Source organism: Hordeum vulgare, chromosome 7H (assembly GCF_904849725.1).
Source record: "Hordeum vulgare subsp. vulgare chromosome 7H, MorexV3_pseudomolecules_assembly, whole genome shotgun sequence".
Classification (NCBI taxonomy): domain Eukaryota; kingdom Viridiplantae; phylum Streptophyta; class Magnoliopsida; order Poales; family Poaceae; genus Hordeum; species Hordeum vulgare.
The window spans coordinates 175,238,648-175,258,912 of record NC_058524.1 but is presented as its reverse complement, the minus strand read 5'-3'; positions in this window follow the sequence as shown (position 1 = coordinate 175,258,912).

Here is a 20,265-nt window from a genome sequence, read left to right as displayed (position 1 = left end):
TCAAGGGAGAGCTCATCAAAACCTCTAAGATCTATGAGGAGCTTCAATCTACTCATGAGAAGTCTCTATTTGCTACTTACTCCTCTCATGTTGTTGATGATACTTGTACATCTAACCCTATCTCTTTTGAAGTATCAACATTGAAGGAGAATGTTGAGCTACGTGCTCAAGTTGACTTACTAACTAGCAATTATGGGAAGTTGGAAGAAAACCATGTAATGCTCACAAGCTCTCATGCCGATCTTCTAACATCCCATAATGTGCAAAAGTTAGCTCATGAGGCTATCATCACCAAGGTAACATCAAGTGAGCCTCATGTGGACAATGGCACTACTTCTAGTCAAAGTACTATATTTCCATGTGCTAGTCCTCGTAATTCGTCTACTCACAATGTTGTTAACTCGTGTGATGAATTACTTTCCTTGCCTTGTTGCTCTAACATTGAAGCTTACACTTCCTCTAGTACTTGCATTGATACTAACCGTGCAGAGGAAATCGAAGAGCTCAAGGCCCAAGTCACTTCTTTGAAGAAAGACTTGGAACAGTGTCATGAAGGGATGTCCACACTCAACGACGTCCTGTGTGAGCAAACATCTCCGAATGACAAAAATGATGTTGGAGTAAACTCAAACAAGAACAAGAGGGGCCTAGAACAAGTCAAGAATTCGGCCAAAATCATTTGCTTCAAGTGCAAAGTTAAAGTGCACCATGTTAGATCTTGCCCTCTGAAGACGAAGTCTCAAAGTCACAAGCAACAAGGGAAGCGGCCACAAACTCAATCACATATTCAACTACAAGTTGAAGGAAGGCCTCTTCCCAATAAGACCCAAACCAACACTCCCCAAGGTGAGAAATCAACTGGGAAGAAAACAAAGGGTAGATGTTGCTACTTATGTCGTGAGAAGGGTCACGTCGCTTCGTCTTGCACGAGAGGTAACTTATCCAACCGAATCACTATTGATGATACCTATTCCCTTGGGAAGGATAAGGTTGGCAATGTGTTTGCCAAGTTTGTTGGTACTCAAAATGGTGTCAAGAAAAGAACCATTTGGGTTGCCAAGCCTATCGTGATTAACCTCTTAGGACCCAACGTAGTTGGGGACCAACAAGCTCAAACTTGATCAATAGGTGACTATGGAGGACATTAGAGACTTGGATACATAATGAAGAATTAAGGGGTCTTCAACATTCATATTATCTCAAGCCAAGTCATTTGGATTATCGAGTTTCTATCTTATATCCAATGTAACTCCTTGCGGTAACTTATACTTAAACTGTTTACATTGTTAGGTGCTTGCCCCTTTGCATGTTGTGGTTTTGTACCTTGCATGCGTTTGTATATGTTGTGCTTCCAACTTGCTTATCTTGAATAATCGAGTAGGGGTATGTTGTTTTGCATATCATGTACATGTGAGTCTTGTATTGAGCCTTTTGTGTCTTGTTTGTATTTTTGTTGGCTCTTGTGAGAGATTAATGGATTATCCCATTGTGGGGGAGTGATGTGCTTTGCACACCTCTCAATCCTATAAATGTGTATACATGGGGAATACCACTTAGTTTTGATATTTCAAGATTATCTAGTTTCTATGTGGTATGTCTTACTCATGAGAAATTCAAATTCTATATGGTCCATTAATTATCTCTTGTTGGTTTCAATTTTCCACTTGTTAATATTGTTGGTTTATCACATTATGGGGGAGTAATATTCTATGTGCATATTACAAACCTAGAAAATGTGTACATTTGAGGTGTTGCCACTTTGTGTTGATATTGTAAATTATCCTGTTCCTAGGTGGCATGTTATCTCTACAAGTGTCATTTGCTTGCGTTCTATTAGTAAAGATAATCTTGGATATATTTGTGATCTACCAATGAGTATCGCTTCGAAAATACTTCTTGTCCTTGACAATTGGTATTCCCATCATGTGATTGGAATTGCTAATCATCTTTGCATTGGATTTTGTGTTTCGTTTGTCTTCCTTGCCTCTTATGGATCTATTCTAATATGTCTAGTGCTTTTATAGATATAGAGAAAGTGATGATCCCATCGTGTGCGTTTTGTATTTAAATGCAAATTCTATATAATGCACGTCCCTTGGCGGAGCTATCCTATTTTCTTTAGAACACTCTCTTTATTCACCCATCATAAAATCTTTTGATCCCCATCAAGTGTGTGTTGATGGGAGGCAAGTCTTGCTCTTTATGATGCTTTGTGCCATCATGAAAATTTGTCGAGGGCTTGGTTTGTTGGAACCTAGCTCTCTTTTGGAAACTAGAAACCTCGTGTTTGTTTTCCTTCAATTGGTTTCTTGTTGCCTTCTATTTGGCATGTGTCAATGGATATCTCATTCCTTCAGGTATCTTTTAATTGATATCCTTCAAGTAATAGCTCTTTTGTTTTAGGATCTTATTATCACTTGATATCTTGTCTTTTGGTGACTTATCAACTTTGTGTTGAGTTGATTCTTAAGAGTCTTGAGCATGCGTATCTAGCTACTATATACAACTTCTTTTGCTTGCTTTCCTTCTTTGACCCAATATATAGGGGAAACTCCACCTTGTCATAATTTGGCTAAAAGTGTGCATGAAATTCAAATTCATATCTATATGCACATATGTATGTGGAGTTTGTCCTATGCATTGCTGGTTTTCTAACTCTTTGGTCCCAATGAGTTTGGGCACCATTTTGTTTGTTTTGTTGTTCCAGGGACAACTGGAAATGGATTGGATGCTCGGCTCACCTATAGGGAAGATGTTAAGACCATGTGATTATTGGAGCCAAGTTAGGATGATCAAAGAACAACTATCTACTACGTCAATCCAATGTTGTCTCGGTAACAAGTATCCACTTCATGCATTCTTTTCTTGCAAAGGACCCAACCTGTCTTTCCTTTTCAGGTTGCATCATGGCATGAATCTCTTGATTTGTTCTCGTAGTACTTGTTTGCTTTCTCAAAGCATCCGAACGATGATGTCTTACTACTAGTTGGGATGTCTTTGATGTTCGTATGTTGGAAGTTCATATTGTACAATAAGAAAATATTAGGCCATGTGCTATGCTTCCCAGCAAAAGATCTCATTGATCTATTTATGACTTCCTTTTTGGATATCTAGCTTGTTCCTTCTTGTAACCATTTCGTGTGTACATCCTTCTTTGTGGATATATATCGTCATGATTGTCTTCTACTTAGAATGTTTTACACATGAGAGAAGTTACATCTCTAATTGATATCCTCTTTTCTTTCACGTCCATCGTTGCATTTCCTCTTTCAAGTTTTTTTATGGCTTCGTGAAAGGATTTGTTTTGAGTGCGCATCTTATTTCTACATCTTGATGCACTCTTTGGCAGTGAAGATTATTTTTTTCCTCATGCTTGTCTTGAGTAGGGTTTTGCCATTTCAACTAGTATCCCTCCTATTGACAAGGTTCTTACTTCCTATCCTCACAATGGGTTGTCACAAGCGTTGGTTCTTATTTTGTTTATTAGTAAGCTTGTGAACCCATTTTCTAGTATGTGTGTGTGGGAATGATATGTCTTGCACTTTGTATCTCATATTCATCAAGACTATGTTGATGAGTAATGCTCATCCTTATCTTAAGTCTTCTCAAGTGCTTTGCCATGACTCACACAAATTACTTTGGTTGAGATTATTCTTAAGTTGCTACCTTTACATGTTGCTCAACCATTAGTTTTGTGCAATTGATATGCTTATTGTCTCATCTATCTTCTTGCACTCGTTGTGTGTTTCTATTAATTCTGGGGGAGCAACGATCCTACTTTGTGCACCTGTGTCAAATACAAAAATCTCATATTAGTGCACAAATCATGGGGAGCTTCTCTAGTTTTTGATAAAGCACTATGTTGCCTCTATCATAATATCTTTTATTCATGTGGTTGGAAGGACCATATGATTGTTTGTTCCATCTGGAATTCTTTGATTGCTTGCCTCTATCTTTGTATGTCTTTGTGGCATACGATCCTTTTATTTGCAATCTTTGGGTCCTCAATATAGTATGTTTTCCTCCAACTACTTATCATTGTATTTGTGTATTTTTCTGCACTCATTTGCTGAGAAGTACACACTTTTTGGAGGACCACCTACTATTTTGCCTTTCTAAACATGTCGTCCATTTTGGCAATCGATGCCAATGGGGGAGAAGTTTAGAGAGTTTACTTTGGATATGTTTAGAGGGTTTTGCTTTTATTGCGTAAGCATTTACATCTTGCACACATGCATTATTATCGTGTATGTGTGCGCTTGGTCATGCTTATTTCCTTATATAAACTCTCTTGAAGTGGTTGTCTTCAATTACCAAAATGGGGGAGATTGTTAGAGCATATATCTCCATATGTGGTTTTGGAAATTGATGACAATTCCTATGGACTAATGGTTGCCTTAAGTTATATTTATAGGATTTGTCCATAGGCACTTCTTGAAATCCATCTGTTGGGTTCAAGGAGTTTATATGATGACCAAGACGTTATTCAAGGTATTATCCAAAGAATGGTCATAGAAACACTAGGTTGATCAAGATCTCAGACAAAGAGTAAATCAAGATGATCAACACACAAAGCGTATAAGATGTACCGAGAGGGATCAAGTGATCCCATGGTATGGTAAGCATTGTCCATTACGTGTTTGTGTACTAACCCATGGTCTTTGTGAGACTCCTATGTAGGGGTTAGGTGTGCTTCCATTGGGCTTGTGTCAAAAGGAAGATCTCATACAACCCATGAAGGATGACGTCAAGTGGTGATCGTCATCAAGATTGTGGTGTGCAAGTTCAAGCGGATCAGCACGAATATATCATTGAAACTATTGTCAATGATCTTGTGTTGATAAGGACAACCTCATGTGCTAACAAGGACAAGATCAAGATAAGAATTCCTGAGCACTACATGCTTGATTCTTGTGGATGTTCACATGGTGGACAAATGAAGATGAATACATAAGCTAGGCTTTCCACATTGAGTATGGGAGAGCTACTTGAAGACTTCATCATGTCGTGCTTTCAACTTGAGCCAAGAAGGAACAACAACATCAAGCTCAAGTGAAAGGGCTAACTCAAAGGTATCAGTTCCTTTGACGTTAGTTGTGCGGAGTGATGATCAGCGAATAAAAGTATTCACTCAAGTATGGATCATCAGTACCCCTTTTATGATTCTTGAGTCTTTAGGGATCCCGCACTATTAAGAGGGGATCACAGGTTTTGCGATGAACTTGCTCAAACTACATCTCCATTGTTCTGCTCATACCACATCTCCACTGCTCTGCTGTTATCAGAAAACAGGACCAGTGCCTCGGACATCCGGCCTCCTCCGGACGTCCGAGGCCCGGACATCCGGCCCCCTCCGGACGTCCGAAGCCCGGATATCCGACCAGCTTCGGAAATCCGGAAGCCTGCACCAGTAGAAGTTGAGTTCTATATCTCAGAAATCCGGCTCCCTCCGGACGTCCGAGCACCGGACGTCCGACACCCGTCGGAAATCCGGAACCTACCACCAGTAGAAGTTGAGCTGTATAACTCGGATTTCCGGTCCTCTCCGGACGTCCGGTGGCTGATAAATTTAACATAGGTTCAGTCGTATCTACAGGCCTCGGACGACCGACCCCTATCGGACGTCCGGCCGCTGTTTAATTCAAAATAGTTTCAGTCGTATCTACAGGCCTCGGACGACCGACCCTTGACGGACGTCCGACCCCTCGCGGACGCCCGGACTTCCGACAACTGTCGGACGTCCGGACCCTGTGTGACTTAAAGTGTCCCCAACGGCTCTTTTTCTCTCCCCACTATAAATACCCCCCTCCCACTTCATGAGAGGGTTGCCCAACACAGCCTTATCCTCATAAGAACACATTTCCACCTCACACACATTTGCTCACTCCAAATCTTAGATCCCAAGAGCATTTGTGAGCCCCTTTGAGAGTTGTTCCAATCAAAAGATAGATCGTCTCCCTCTCCTTCTCTCAACCCAAGCTATTTGTGATTTGACCAAGTTTTGAGCATTCCCCGTGATCTTGTTACTCTTGGAGGTTGGAGACTCCTAGGCGGTAGGAGTTCTTCGGAGAGGAATCAATCCGTGTGATTTCCCCCGGAAAAGTTTGTGAGGGTTTGGAAGCCACCTCAAAGGCTTACCACTAGTGGTTGAGAAACGCCTTCGTGTTGTTATCTCAAAGGGAGAATAGGGTGAGCCTTCGTGGCGTTGGTGTGCCTTCGTGGTAACATCCACCTCTCTAACGGTGACTAGCTTCCCTCCAAGGAAGTGAACATCGGGATACATCTTCGTCTAAGTGACCTTGGTTATCCTTAACCATAACTCCTTACTTGTGGTTTACTTGTGTTATTTGAGCATACATACATTGCATATTGGTTGTGCTCATTATATTGTGTTGGCTATTTCTTGTACAAGATTAATCATTCAAGCATACCCTCTATATCCACACGTTCACACTTGCATCTTTTGATATATCGTGTGATATAGTGTGATCTAGTATCTTGTGTCGTTCACCTACTTGTCGTGTGATATAGCTCAAGTAAGTTTGTGTAACTTACTTGTGCTTGTTAGTAACTGTATTGTGTCCATCTTGGTAGATCGTGTTGTTGATACACGTTGCAGTGCCTAGTGCATTTAGGATTTGTGCTTAACAAGTACCCTCTTAGTTTATTTCCGCATTAGGTTCAAGCCAAATCCGAAGAAGTTTTTAAATAGCCTATTCACCCCCCCTCTAGGCGTCATCGAGGTCTTTTCAACGGACAAACCTAAGTTTTTCCGAATCAACTAAAAATTAGAAGACCTAAACAAATTTCCCAAATCTACGGGAGCACCTAAAAATTATTCAACAACACTACAGGAGCAAATGTTGAATTTTACCCTTGAAGCGTGCAAAGAAACGATGAACGACAAACGACGAATGACGAACACCACCACCTCCAAATCCACCACAACCACAACCTTCACCCACACTCCACCACCACCCACACCACCACCACCTCCACCTCTAACCTATACCACCATCACCTCCACCTCCACCTCCACCACCCCCACCAAAAAAATGGTCAACACAACCACCACGAACTACCCCATCGCAAGTGAGACGGATGGCTTGGCCGCCCTAACCCTATACAATACAACTACGGTGGAAAATGTGAGAAAAAACGGCTAGGATTTAGTGTAGAGATGAGAGAGTTTTTGGGTGGGGAGAGAAGAAAGAGGAGAAGGAGAGAAAGAAAGAGATAAGGAGGAGGAGGAGGAAGAAGGGGAGGGAGGTGGCTGGCTCAGATCGGCCACCTATCGGCCTCGCGAAGGCCGAAAGGCCTATCGGCCACGCCAGGGCCGACTGGCCACCCTCCAGGCCGAGTGGGCGCGAGCGACGTGGCCCGACCAATAGTTGGCTACCACGTGGGCGAGTGGGGGCTAATCAGCCACACCAAGTCCGACTGGGCGCACTTGGCTACGGCTAGGCCGACTGAAGCCAGTCGGCTTCGGTTAGGCCGAGGCCGTTATATTTTTGAAAAAAAATCAAAAGACGCAATATTTTTCAAAATCAATAAAAGTTGAAATATTTAAAAAAAATTAGTTAGATCCTCGGCACTGGAGGAATGCCTTATGTGTATCAAACGTCACAATAAAACTAGGTGACTATAAAGGTGGTCTCCGAATGTGTTTGTGGGGTTGGCGTGAATCAAGACTCGGATTTGTCACTATGTATGACAGAGAGGTATCTCTGGGCCCACTCGGTAATACAAGATCACAAGAAGCTTGCAAGCAATGTGACTAAGGAGTTAGTTACGATATCTTGTATCACAAAACGAGTAAAGAGACTTGCCGATAACGAGATTGAACTAGGTATAGAGATACCGACAATCGAATCTCAGGCAGGTACATACCGATGGACAAAGGGAATAGTACACATGATTGATTGAATCCTTTATGTTGTGGTTCAATCGGTAAAGATCTTTGTAGAATATGTAGGAGCCAATATAGGCTTCCAGGTCCCGCTATTGGTTATTGGCCGGAGAGTGTCTCGGTCATGTCTGCCAAGTTCTCGAACCCGCAGGGTCTGCACACTTAAGGTTCGGTGACAATTAGGTATTAAGGTTCGGTGACAATTAGGTGACCTTAAGTGTGCAGACCCTACGGGTTCGAGAACTATGCACACATGACTTGAGACACTCTTCGGTCAATAACCAATAGGAGGACATGGATGCCCATGTTGGCACATACATAATTTACGAAGATATTTATCGGTTGAACCTCTATGTCAAGGATTCAGTTAATCCTGTGTGCTTTTCCCTTTGTCCTTTGGTATGTTACTTGCCCGAGATTCGATCGTTGGTATCTCCATACCTAGTTCAATCTCATTACTGGCAAGTCACTTTACTCATTTCTCAATACAAGATCTCGTGACTAATTCCTTAGTCACATTGCTTGCAAGGCTTATTGTGATGTTGTATTACCAAGTGGGCCCTGAAATACCTCTGTGTCACACGGAGTGACAAATCCCAGTCTTGATTCACACCAACCCAAAAGACACCTTCGGAGATACCTGTAGAGCACCTTTATAGTCACCCAATTACATTGCGATATTTGATACACACAAGGTATTCCTTCGGTGTCCGGGAGTTGCATGATTTCATGGTCATAGGAATAGATACATTGACATGTAGAAAACTGAGCAATAAACTGACATGATCATATGCTACGTTCATAGTTTGGGTCTTGTCCATCAGATCATTCTCCTAACAATGTTATTCCGTTATCAAGGGACAACACTTGTCTATGACCAGGATACCTTGACCAACTTTGATCAACGAGCTGGTCAACTAGAGGCTCACTAGGGACTATGTGTTGTCTATGTAGCCACACATGTATTTGAGTGTCCAATCAATAAAATTCTAGCATGGATAATAAACAATTATCATGAAGAAGGAAATATAATAATAACCAATTCATTATTGCCTCTAGGGAATATTTCCAATAGTATCCCACTTGCACTAGAGTCAATAATCTAGTTCACATCATTATGTGATTGTAATGAATCTAACAGCCATACAGTTATCGGCTTCGATCATGTCATTCTTGTGAGAGAGGTTTTTAGTCAATGGGTCTGAACCTCTCAGATCCGTGTGTGTTCTTTACAAATCTCTATGTCATCCTATAGATGCTGCTACCACGTGCCATTTGGAAGTATTCCTAATGACTGCTCCACTATATGAATCTGGTTTACTACTCAGAGTCATCCGGATTAGTGCCAAAGCTTGCATCAACGTAATCCGTTATGACGAACTCTTTTATCACCTCCATAATCGAGAAAAGTTCCTTAGTCCACTAGTTACTAAGGATAATTTTAACCGTTGTCCAGTGATCCATTCCTCGATCACTCTAGTACCCCTTGATAGATTCATGGCAAGGCACATATCAGGTGCGGTACACAACATAACATACTATAGAGCCTACGGCTAATGCATAGGAGACGACCTTCGTTCTTTATCTTTCTTCTGTCGTGGTCGGGATTTGAGTCTTACTCAATACTGACACCTTACAACACAGCCAATAACTCTTTCTTTGACTAATCTATTTCGAACTCTTTCAAAATCTTGTCATGGTATGTATTCATTTGAAAGTTCTATTAAGTGTTTTAATCTATCTCTATAGATCTTGATGCTCAATGTTCAAGTAGCTCAATCCAGGTCTTCCTTTGAAAAAATCATTTCAAACAACCCTTTATGCTTTCCATAAATTATACATTATTTCCGATCAACAATATGTCAACCACATATACTAATTAGAATTTCTATAGTGCTCCCACTCACTTCTTTGGAAACACAAGTTTCTCATAAACCTTGTATAAAACCAAAAGCTTCGATCATTTATCAAAGCGTATATTCCAACTCCGAGATGCTTGCTCTAGTCCATAGAAGGATCATTGGAGCTTGCATACTTGTTATCATCCTTAGGATCGACAAAACCTTCTGGTTGTATCACATACAACCTTTCCTCCAGGAAACCGTCGAGGAAACAATGTTTTGACATCCTATCTGCAAAATTTCATAATTCCAATAGACTTTTAGGATCTCTATGAGTGAGAAAGTTTCATCATAGTCAACTCTTTAAACTTGTCGGAAACATCTTTGCGACAAGTCGAGCTTTCTTAATGGTGACTTTTCACCATCATCGTTTGTCTTCCTTTTGAAGATCCATCTATACTTAACAGTCTTACGACCATCAAGTAGTTCTTCAAATCCCACACTTTGTTTACATACATGGATCCTCTCTCGGATTTCATGGCCTCCAACCATTTGTTGGAATCTGGGCCCACCATCGCTTCTCCATAGCTCGTAGGTTCATTGTCCAACAACATGACCTCCAAGACAGGGTTAGCGTACCACTCTGGAGCAGTATGTGACCTTGTTGACCTACGAGGTTTGTAGTAACTTGATCTGAAGCTTTATGATCACTATCATCAGCTTCCACTTCAATTGGTGTAGGCGCCACATAAACAACTTCCTGCGCCCTGCTACAAACTGGTTGAAGTGTCGGTTCAATAACCTCATCAAGTTTCCACTATCCTCTCTCTCAATTCTTTTGGGAGAAACTTTTTGTCGAGAAAGGACCCATTTGCGGAAACAAACACTCGGCTTTCGGATCTGAGATAGGAGGTATTCCCAACTGTTTTGGGTATCCTATGAAGATGAATTTATCTGCTTTGGGTTCGATCTTATCAGGTTGAAACTTTTCACATAAGAGTCGCAGCCCCAAACTAATAAGAAACGACAACTTATGTTTCTCAAAACCATACGGTGTCATCTCAACGGAATTACGTGGTGCCCTATTTAAAGAGAATGCGATTGTCTCTAATACCTAACCCAAAAACGATAGTGGTAATTCAATAAGAGACATCATAGTATGCACCATATCCAATAGGGCACGGCTATGACGTTCGGACACACCATCACACTATGGTGTTCCAGGTGGCATCAGTTGTGAAACAATTTCCACATTGTCTTAAATATGTAGCAAACTCACAACTCATATATTCATCTCTACGATCATATCATAGACATTTTATCCTCTTGTTATGACGATCTTCAACTTCACTCTGAAATTACTTGAACATTTCAATAATTCAGATTTGTGTTTCATCAAGTAAATATACTAGTATCTACTCAAATCATTTGTGAAGTAAGAACATGATGATATCCACTACGTGCCTCAGCACTCATTGGACTGCATACATCAAAATGTATTATTTCTAACAAGTCAATTGCTCGTTCCATCTCATTGGAAAAACGAGGTCTTTAGTCATCTTGCCCATGTGGCATTATTTGCAAATCTCAAGTGATTCAAAATCATGTGAGTCCAAACGATCCATGTGCATGGAGTTTCTTCATGCGTTTTCACCAATAGACATGGTTCACATGTCTCAAACGTTTCAAACACGAGTGAGTCCATAGGTCCGTCAGTATGGAGCTTCTTTATGTGTTTTATACCAATATGACTCAAGCGACAGTGCCACAAGTAAGTGGTACTATCATTACTACTTTGTATCTTTTAGCATCAAATATTATGAACATATGTAATACTACGATCACGATTCAATAAACCATTCATATTAGGTGCATGACCATTGTAGGTATTATTCAATTAAATAGAATAACCATTATTCTCTTTAAATGAACAACCGTATTGCAATAAACACAATCCAATCATGTTCATGCTCAACGCAAACACCAAACAACATTTAGGTTCAACACTAATCTCGAAAGTAGAGGGAGCTAGCGACGGCGATCACATCAATTTTGCTAACACTTCCAACACACATCGTCACCTCGCCTTTAGCTATTCTCCGTTTATTCCGTAGCTTTTATTTCGAGTTACTAACACTTAGCAAATGAACCGGTATCTAATACCCCGGTGCTACTAGGAGTACTAGTAAGGTACACATCAATATCATGTATATCCAATATACTTTCGGCGACTTTGCGAGCCTTCTCATCTACCAAGTATCAAGGGTAGAGCTGCTTGAGTGACTGTTCCCCTCATATTAGAAGCACTTAGTCTCGGGTTGGGGTTCAACCTTGGGTTTCTTCACTAGAGCAGCAACTGGTTTGCCATTTCATGAAGTGTCCCTTTTAACCCTTGCCCTTCTCGAAACTAGTGGTTTTACTAACATCACATACAAATCATAAGTGACATGATATGGCCATGAACTTGTGCTTCTTGATCTCCATCAGCAAAGCACCGGCATGATCTCCATCATCAACGGTGCCACACCATGATCTCCATCATCATGATATCCATCATTCTGCTCCCATCGAGGTTGTCACGCTAACTATGATGTTACTACTAAATCTACTACTAGCGATAAAGCAAATCATCACCAAGCGCAAAAATAATTAAAGACAACCCTATGGCTCCTGCCAGTTGTTGTAGCATCGACGTGCAAGTCGATATTTTAACTATTACAACATGATCATCTCATACATCCAATATATCATATCATGTCTTTGGCCATATCACATCACATGCATACCCTGCAAAAACAAGTTAGACATCCTCTAATTTGTTGTTGCATGTTTTTACGTGGCTGTTATGGGTATCTAGTATGATCGCATCTTACTTACGCAAAACCACAACGGTGATATGCAAGTTGCTACTTAACCTTATCCAATGACCGCCTCGGTCAAATCCAATTCAACTAAAGTTGAAGAAACAGACACCCGCCAATCTTCTTTATGCAACAAGCTGCATGTTAGTCGATGAAACTGGTCTCTCGTAAGCGTACGAGTAATGTTGGCCCGGGTCGCTTCAATACAACAATACCGCCGAATCAATAAAAGACTAAGGAGGGCAGAAAATTGAACATCAACGCCCACAAACTCTTTTGTGTTCTACTTGAGATATCGTCTACGCATGAACCTAGCTCATGATGCCACTGTTGGGGAATGTTGCATGGGAAACAAAAAAAATCCTATGCACACGCAATACCTATCCATGGTGATCATCATCTACAAGAGGGGAGAGTGAATCTACATACCCTTCTAAATCGCTAAGAGGAAGCGTATATAACGCGGTTGATGTAGTGGAACCTCTTCACGATCCAAATCGCAGCCTGTCCTGCGATCTCATCATGATCCGTCCCGCGATCCCATCACAATCCACCCCGATCTATTACCGAACGGACGACACCTCCGTGTTCAGCATACGTATAGCTCGATGACGATCACCGCCTTCTTGATCCTGCAAGAGGAGAGGAGAGGTAGATGAGTTCTCTAGCACGATAGTGTGGTAGTGGTGGTAGTGAACTAATCCAGCAGGGCTTCGCCAAGCTCCGCGGAACTAATCTAGAGGAGAAAACGAACTAGACATAGAGAGGGCACCCGTGGCTTATTAGGGTTAGGGCTTCCCTCAAATCCTATAGTATATATAGGAGGGAGGAAGGGGAGGAGGCAGCCACAAAAAGCCCTATGGGTTCACCGAAGTGGAGAGGAGGTGAAGGAGTGCACCTCCAATCCTACTCCTAGTAGGATTCCATCTTATCTCTTCCTTCCCTTTTCCCCTTTTTTTCCTTCTTTTGCTCCTTGGCCAAAATAGCCTTATTGGGCTGGCCGCACCAACCCACTATGGGTTGGTGCACCACCTTTAGGCCTATTAGGTTCTCTCCCGGGTGGGTGGACCCTCCCAGTAAAACCCCAGAACCCATTTGCCACTCCCGGTACTTTACCTGTAATGCCCGAAATTTTTCTGAAAGCCAAATGCAACTTTCATATACATCAATCTTTACCTCCGGATCATTCCGGAGCTCCTCGTGAGGTCCGAAATCTCATCCGGGACTCCGAACAAGTTTCGATTACCAACACACATAACTCAATAATACCGAAACGTCACCGAACCTTAAGTGTGCGCACCCTGCGGGTTCAAGAACTATGCATACATGACCCGAGACACTCTTCGGTCAATAACCAATAGCGGGACCTGGAAGCTCATATTGGCTCCTACGTATGCTACGAAGATCTTTATTTGTTGAACCTCTACGTCAAGGATTCAGTTAATCCTGTATGTTGTTCCCTTTGTCCTTCAGTATGTTACTTGCCCGAGATTTAATCATCAGTATCTCCATACCTAGTTCAATCTCGTTACCGGCAAGTCTCTTTACTCATTCCGTAATACAAGATCTCGTGACTAACTCCTTAGTGATATTGTTTGCAAGGCTTATTGTGACGTTGTGCTACCGAATGGGCCTTGAGATACCTCTCCGTCACATGCAGTGAAAAATCCGAGTCTTAATTCACGCCAACCCAAAAGACACCTTCGGAGATACTTGTAGAGCACCTTTATAGTCACCGAGTTACCTTGCGACATTTGATACACACAAGGTATTCCTTCGGTGTCCGGGAGTTGCATGATCTCATGGTCATAGGAACAGATACATTGACATGCAGAAAACAATAGCAATAAATTGACACGATCATATGCTAGGTTCATAGTTTGGGTCTTTTCGTGGGTATAAGTCTGACAGTAGAACTACGGGGTACGAAAGTACATGGGCAGAGCCTTAGCTACGGCGAGGATGTATGAGTTCAGGCCCCTCCATGGTGGAGGTAAAAGCTCTACGTCTCAGTGCTCTTGGGACCTTTGTGTCGAGTGTATTAAGGGATTACAGCAAGTGCCAACCCCTGTACCAGTGGTGAAGGGCGGCTTATATAGAGTGCGCTGCCCTTCATAATGGCCCGGTGGACAGGGGTGGAGTAGTGGCGAGTAAAGGCTGGCGTTACTGGTAACGTAAGCCTTAAATGCTAGTTATGGTGTATGAAAACGTATGACCGTTGCCCTCCTGGGAGGTTACGACGTACAGAGTGGATTCCAATCGGTACGTTAGATATGCTCCGAGTGGATCGTCGCCGACTGGATGATGGGGGCGTCCTTTGTTCAGTCGGAACTGTCTAAGGACCTTGTCCTCTATGAAGGGTAGTCCTTGGGTAGGACCTATTGGGCAGACCTATGACCCTACCCTGGGACTATAACCCCATCATTAGTCCCCGAATGGATCGGGGTTGGAACGATGAAGTGATGTCCGGAGTTTGGAGCCGACTGGTATTGAGGTGATCTTAGCGTTGTCTGCCTCGATCCATTTTATCTTTGCGGCTAGTGATCCGAGTGAATATGCAAGCGAAACGAACTGTGAGGGACCGATTGCTTCCGCGGAATCTTTCAACGTGACCGGTCATACTCACAGCGTCGGATTTTCCGGGATCCTCAAATTTCGGTTGCCGTGCGCTCAGCGGGGATGACGACATCGCCATCGAGTAGATTTCGCCTCCTCGATTACCGCGCCGCGATCTTATCCACTAATCTTGCAGTAGCCGGTTGGGAGGATAAGATCTTGGACCCACCTATAGGTGACTCAGTCGGAGGCCTATTAAAGCCTTCCCGGTGGACCTTCCTGTTGCGCTGCTCGTCTTCCTCCCATCGATCTCGCCTCTCCGCAACTCCCTGCACACCTCTAGCCACCACCTTCCCCTGCTCCTCTGCGGATCCGTCGCCCTGGTCATGACGAAGGGGCAGACCAGCAAGCTCGAGGCGAAGAAGAAGAAGGGGGCGGCCTCCACTCAACGGCGGCAGCGAGCGTTGCCGGCGGGCTGGATCTAGGGGGACTTTCTCCCCTCCACGGCGAGGGAGACCGATGTGCTGGAGCTGGTGGAGCACGGCATGGTCGTCAATAAGTCTTGGAGGCTGCCGGAAGGCGAGATGGCCCCGGCGTCGAAGGAGCGGGAGCGTGTTCTGCTGCTCAGCCACGTGGCCAGAGGTTTCTCCCTCCCTCCCCATCCTTTCTTCCGAGGTATCATGAATTACTTCGGGGCGCAGCTCCATCACTTTCCGCCGAATGCGATAGCTCATCTTTCCGCATTCATCACCCTCTGCGAGTGCTTCATAGGATGTCCTCCCCACTTGGGGCTCTTCAAATATGTTTTCTCCGCTAGATCTCAAACGGTTAAGAAGCTTAGCCAGTCTGATGATAAGACACACATCCTCCAGCTCTGCGGGGGTTTAGGATTTCAGAAGAAAACGAAAAGTAGTTATCCCTCCCTTCAGCTATCCGAGTCGGTTAGGAACTGGCAATCGTCCTGGTTCTATTGCCAGGACATTATGTGCCCGAATGCTTTGAGTGGATTACTACCCTTTAGTTTAGACCGTCCGGGCCCTCCCAGGAAACTAGCGCTCTCTAAGGGAGAAAACCCAGATCCAGCCTTTGATCGACGCGCTGATAGCCGTCGTCCGGAAGGGAGTCACCGGCATGGACCTGTTGGAGACTTTTCTGGGTCGACGCATCCAGCCCCTCCAGGCCCGAGACCACGCAATGTGGCATTACACGGGGCCTTCGGATACCACTCGGTCCCATCTTGAAGACGTGAGCGAGGAGACCGTGGGTGCGTGGGTCCGCAGCATCACCGGCACATGTGATAACCCCCTGGGAGCTCGGCGGGTGAAGGCCTTCCGCGCCCAAAATCCTCCTCCGAATGAGGTGAGCACATGTTGTGAGTGCTTTTAACCTTCTTAGTTTTATTGCTTTTCTTGTCTCGCTGACTGACGTTGCCGACTGTGTTTTGTGCAGGAGTGGAGGAACTGGCATTCTGCAGTCTCAAATAGGAATTCAATCGAGGAAGAAGAAGGCAGCATGGAGGGTAGCGCGGGTAGTGCCGCGTACGTCTCTGAGAGTAGGGAGACGGAGGAGGAAACAGAAGAGGAGGAGGAGGAGAGTGAAGAGCAGAGCTCGTCACCCTCACCACCAGAACACCGAACCAAGCACCGTCATGACCCCGCTATTCCGCCGGCTCCTCCCCTGGCTCCGAGTGCTCGGAGTGTGAAGAGAACCAGGGGTTCTTCTGCCGAGCCCGTGGATCAGCCGTCCAAGGTGGCTAAACCCAGCGGGTCTAAACCTCGGAAAGCTTTGCCCCGGATGAGGATCGTTGTTCCGGTCGCCTCAGCGTAAGTATCTTTTCTCTTCCATCTTCCTTCAGTATCCGATTGGACTCTTCTTTTTGGGAATTCATGTTTACCCGTCGAATGGATTTCACTCAACAGAGCTGCTACCTCCGCCACCTCTCTGCCGCGTCAGGGTGACGATCCCATGGACACTGATAACGCCGCCACGTCCCAGCAAGGTACGTTGTCACGACTCCGAGAGCTGTATTACCGTTTCACGAGTGCTGTCTTTGATCTTGATCTTTTTCTGTATTTTTATTTTGTTCAGTCCGGCTTCCTTCGGAGGTGATCCATCTGGACGACGACGACCAAAGGAGGTCGGAACCAGCTTTGGCACCTGTCCTTGGGGTTATCCAACCTACTGCCAACCCCGCCATGAGCGTGCCGCCGACTGAGACGATGGTCTTCACGGCGGAACCGACTGGAGCAGAGCTCGGGATGCCCAGGGAGCTCGGGATATCTAGGGCGCCTTCTGCCACGCCGGGTCCGTCGACTGTTCAATATGATGCCCGACGCCTCCCGGAAGATCAAGTAGGAGCCGCCAAGGACGCCATGGTACAAGTGGAGCTGATGGTGGGCGAAGCAAAGGGAGCATATGACTCCGTTGCGTCACTGTACAAGAAGAGCTTGGAGCTTCGGGATGATATCTGAGTAAGTGCGCTAGTAAGTGTTTACATTCCTCTTGGTGCCCACTGGGGGTTTTGGCAAGATACTCGGATACAGTAGGTTAATTTTCCAGTGGGTTCACTCCGAGTGAACCCAGTGGGTGTAGTCCCCGAGACTTCTGCCGAGTGCTTGCACCGGCAGTTGTCTTTATATGTATTTTCCATAATCTTACAGATCAGAGCAGATCTACCCGAATGGTACCAGTGGGGGCACGCCGAGTGCACCCACTGGGTGTAGTCCCCGAGAGTAGTGTTACTCGGGTCGAGTAATAGTAATCTCATAGTGTTGTTGGTTTGCTATGGAGCTCAATTGGACCGACCTGTTCGAGCTTCATGCCAGTGGGGTCACTCTCAGTGAACCCACTGGGTGTAGTCCCCGAGACCACTGTCGATTGCTTGCATCGGCAGGGGTCTGAAGAATCTGTCGAGACTTTTTCCTTGTTGAACCTGGCTGATCCTCCCTTTTCGTCTCTTTGACAGAAGACTTGTGAAATGGGATCGGCCTATAATGCTCAGAAGGCTGAGAAGACTCAACTTGCTACCGACTTGGAGGTAGCTGTGAATGATCTGGCTGGCATGAAGAAGGCTCTCGCTGAACGGGAAGTATCTTTGGAGGAATCTCGGGGGACTAACAAGGCACTGCTAGCCGAGTTAGAAAAGATGAAGAAGGAGAGATCTGAATGGATGGGCCAGCTGAAGTTAATGAACACTCGATGCAAAGCGCAGGAGAACTATGCCGGCGACTGGGCGAAGAAGATGGTCGCACTGCTTGGTGGTAAGTTGCTTGCCGAGTGCTCTTTGACTTTGGAGTTCACTCCGCGCTTTTTTCTCCCTGTGTTTTCTTTGCAGATTTCTGTCGGGACGTTGAAGCCGAAACCGCCAAAATTGAACGGTCGCTTGGGCAACCGAATGTTCCACTCGGTGATGAAGCTAACCGGGACACGTTCCGACTGAATTCCCGCCTTAACAAGGTGGGTCCTTTCATCGGTCGCCTGAGAGAAGTTGTTGGCCGAATTGACAAAGAGTTGTTGCCTGAAGATGACTCCCGGAATGAGATAGAGGGGTTGATGACTCGATTGGAGGATGTTCCAAGCAGAGTGCAGGCATGGAAGAAGTCTGCCGCTCGGTGTGGCGCGGACGTGGCGCTATCTCTGGTCCGAGTGCATTGTAAGGAAGCCCGTGAAGACAAGCTGAAGACGTTCCAGGTCATCAACACCAAGAAGCTTCGATTTGAAGACTTCATGGAGACCTTCCTCGACACGGCCACTCGGATTGCGGATGGAATCGACCTCGACACCTTCGTGGACCCTGCCAGCCCCGGCGATGCTTGATTGACTTTATGTTGAACGCGCATTTACCTCGGTATGCCGAGTGGAGTTTGTATTAAACTTTGGCCACTGCTGTTGGCCGGTACATTCGTGGTTCAATGTGGATAAACTTGATTCACACCGAGCCGACTGATCGTTGAACTCAATTTGAATTCGATCCGGATCTTTTGCTCTTCTTTCGCTGAGTTTTTTTACACGAGTTTTGCTCGTGGTTTTTGTTTAGGCGACTCAGCTAAGCCTCCGAGTGTAACTTGTGTGCCCACTCGGAGGAAGCTCTTTACTTAGGCAACTCTGGTTCGCAGCTAAGTCCTCGAGTGTGACTTGAAATGCACACTCGGAGAAAGTTGTTTACTTAGGCGACTCTGTGTCGCAGCTAAGTCCCCGAGTGTGACTTTTGGTGCACACTCGGAGTTAGTCTTTACTTAGGCGACTCTGGATCGCAGCTAAGTCCCCGAGTGTGACTTTTGGTGCACACTCGGAGCAAGTTGTTTACTTAGGCGACTCTGAGTCGCAGCTAAGTCCCCGAGTGTGACTTTTGGTGCACACTCAGAGCGAGTTGTTTACTTAGGCGACTCTGGGTCGCAGCTAAGTCTCCGAGTGTGACTTTTGGTGCACACTCGGAGCGAGTTGTTTACTTAGGCGACTCTGGGTCGCAGCTAAGTCTCCGAGTGTGACTTTTGGTGCACACTCGGAGCAAGTTGTTTACTTAGGCGACTCTGAGTCGCAGCTAAGTCCCCGAGTGTGAGTTTTGGTGCACACTCGGAGCGAGTTGTTTACTTAGGCGACTCTGGGTCGCAGCTAAGTCCCCGAGTGTGACTTTTGGTGCACACTCGGAGCGAGTTGTTTAGTTAGGCGACTCTGGGTCACAGCTAAGTCTCCGAGTGTGACTTTTGGTGCACACTCGGAGCAAGTTGTTTACTTAGGCGACTCTGAGTCGCAGCTAAGTCCCCGAGTGTGACTTTTGGTGCACACTCGGAGCGAGTTGTTTACTTAGGCGACTCTAGGTCGCAGCTAAGTCCCCGAGTGTGACTTTTAGTGCACACTCGGAGCGAGTTGTTTACTTAGGCAACTCTGGGTCGCAGCTAAGTCCCCGAGTGTGACTTTTGGGGCACACTCGGAGCAAGTTGTTTACTTAGGCGACTCTGGGTCGCAGCTAAGTCCCCGAGTGTGACTTTTGGCGCACACTCGGAGCAAGTTGTTTACTTAGGTGACTCTGGGTCGCAGCTAAGTCCCCGAGTGTGACTTTTGGCGCACACTCGGAGCAAGTTGTTTACTTAGGCGACTC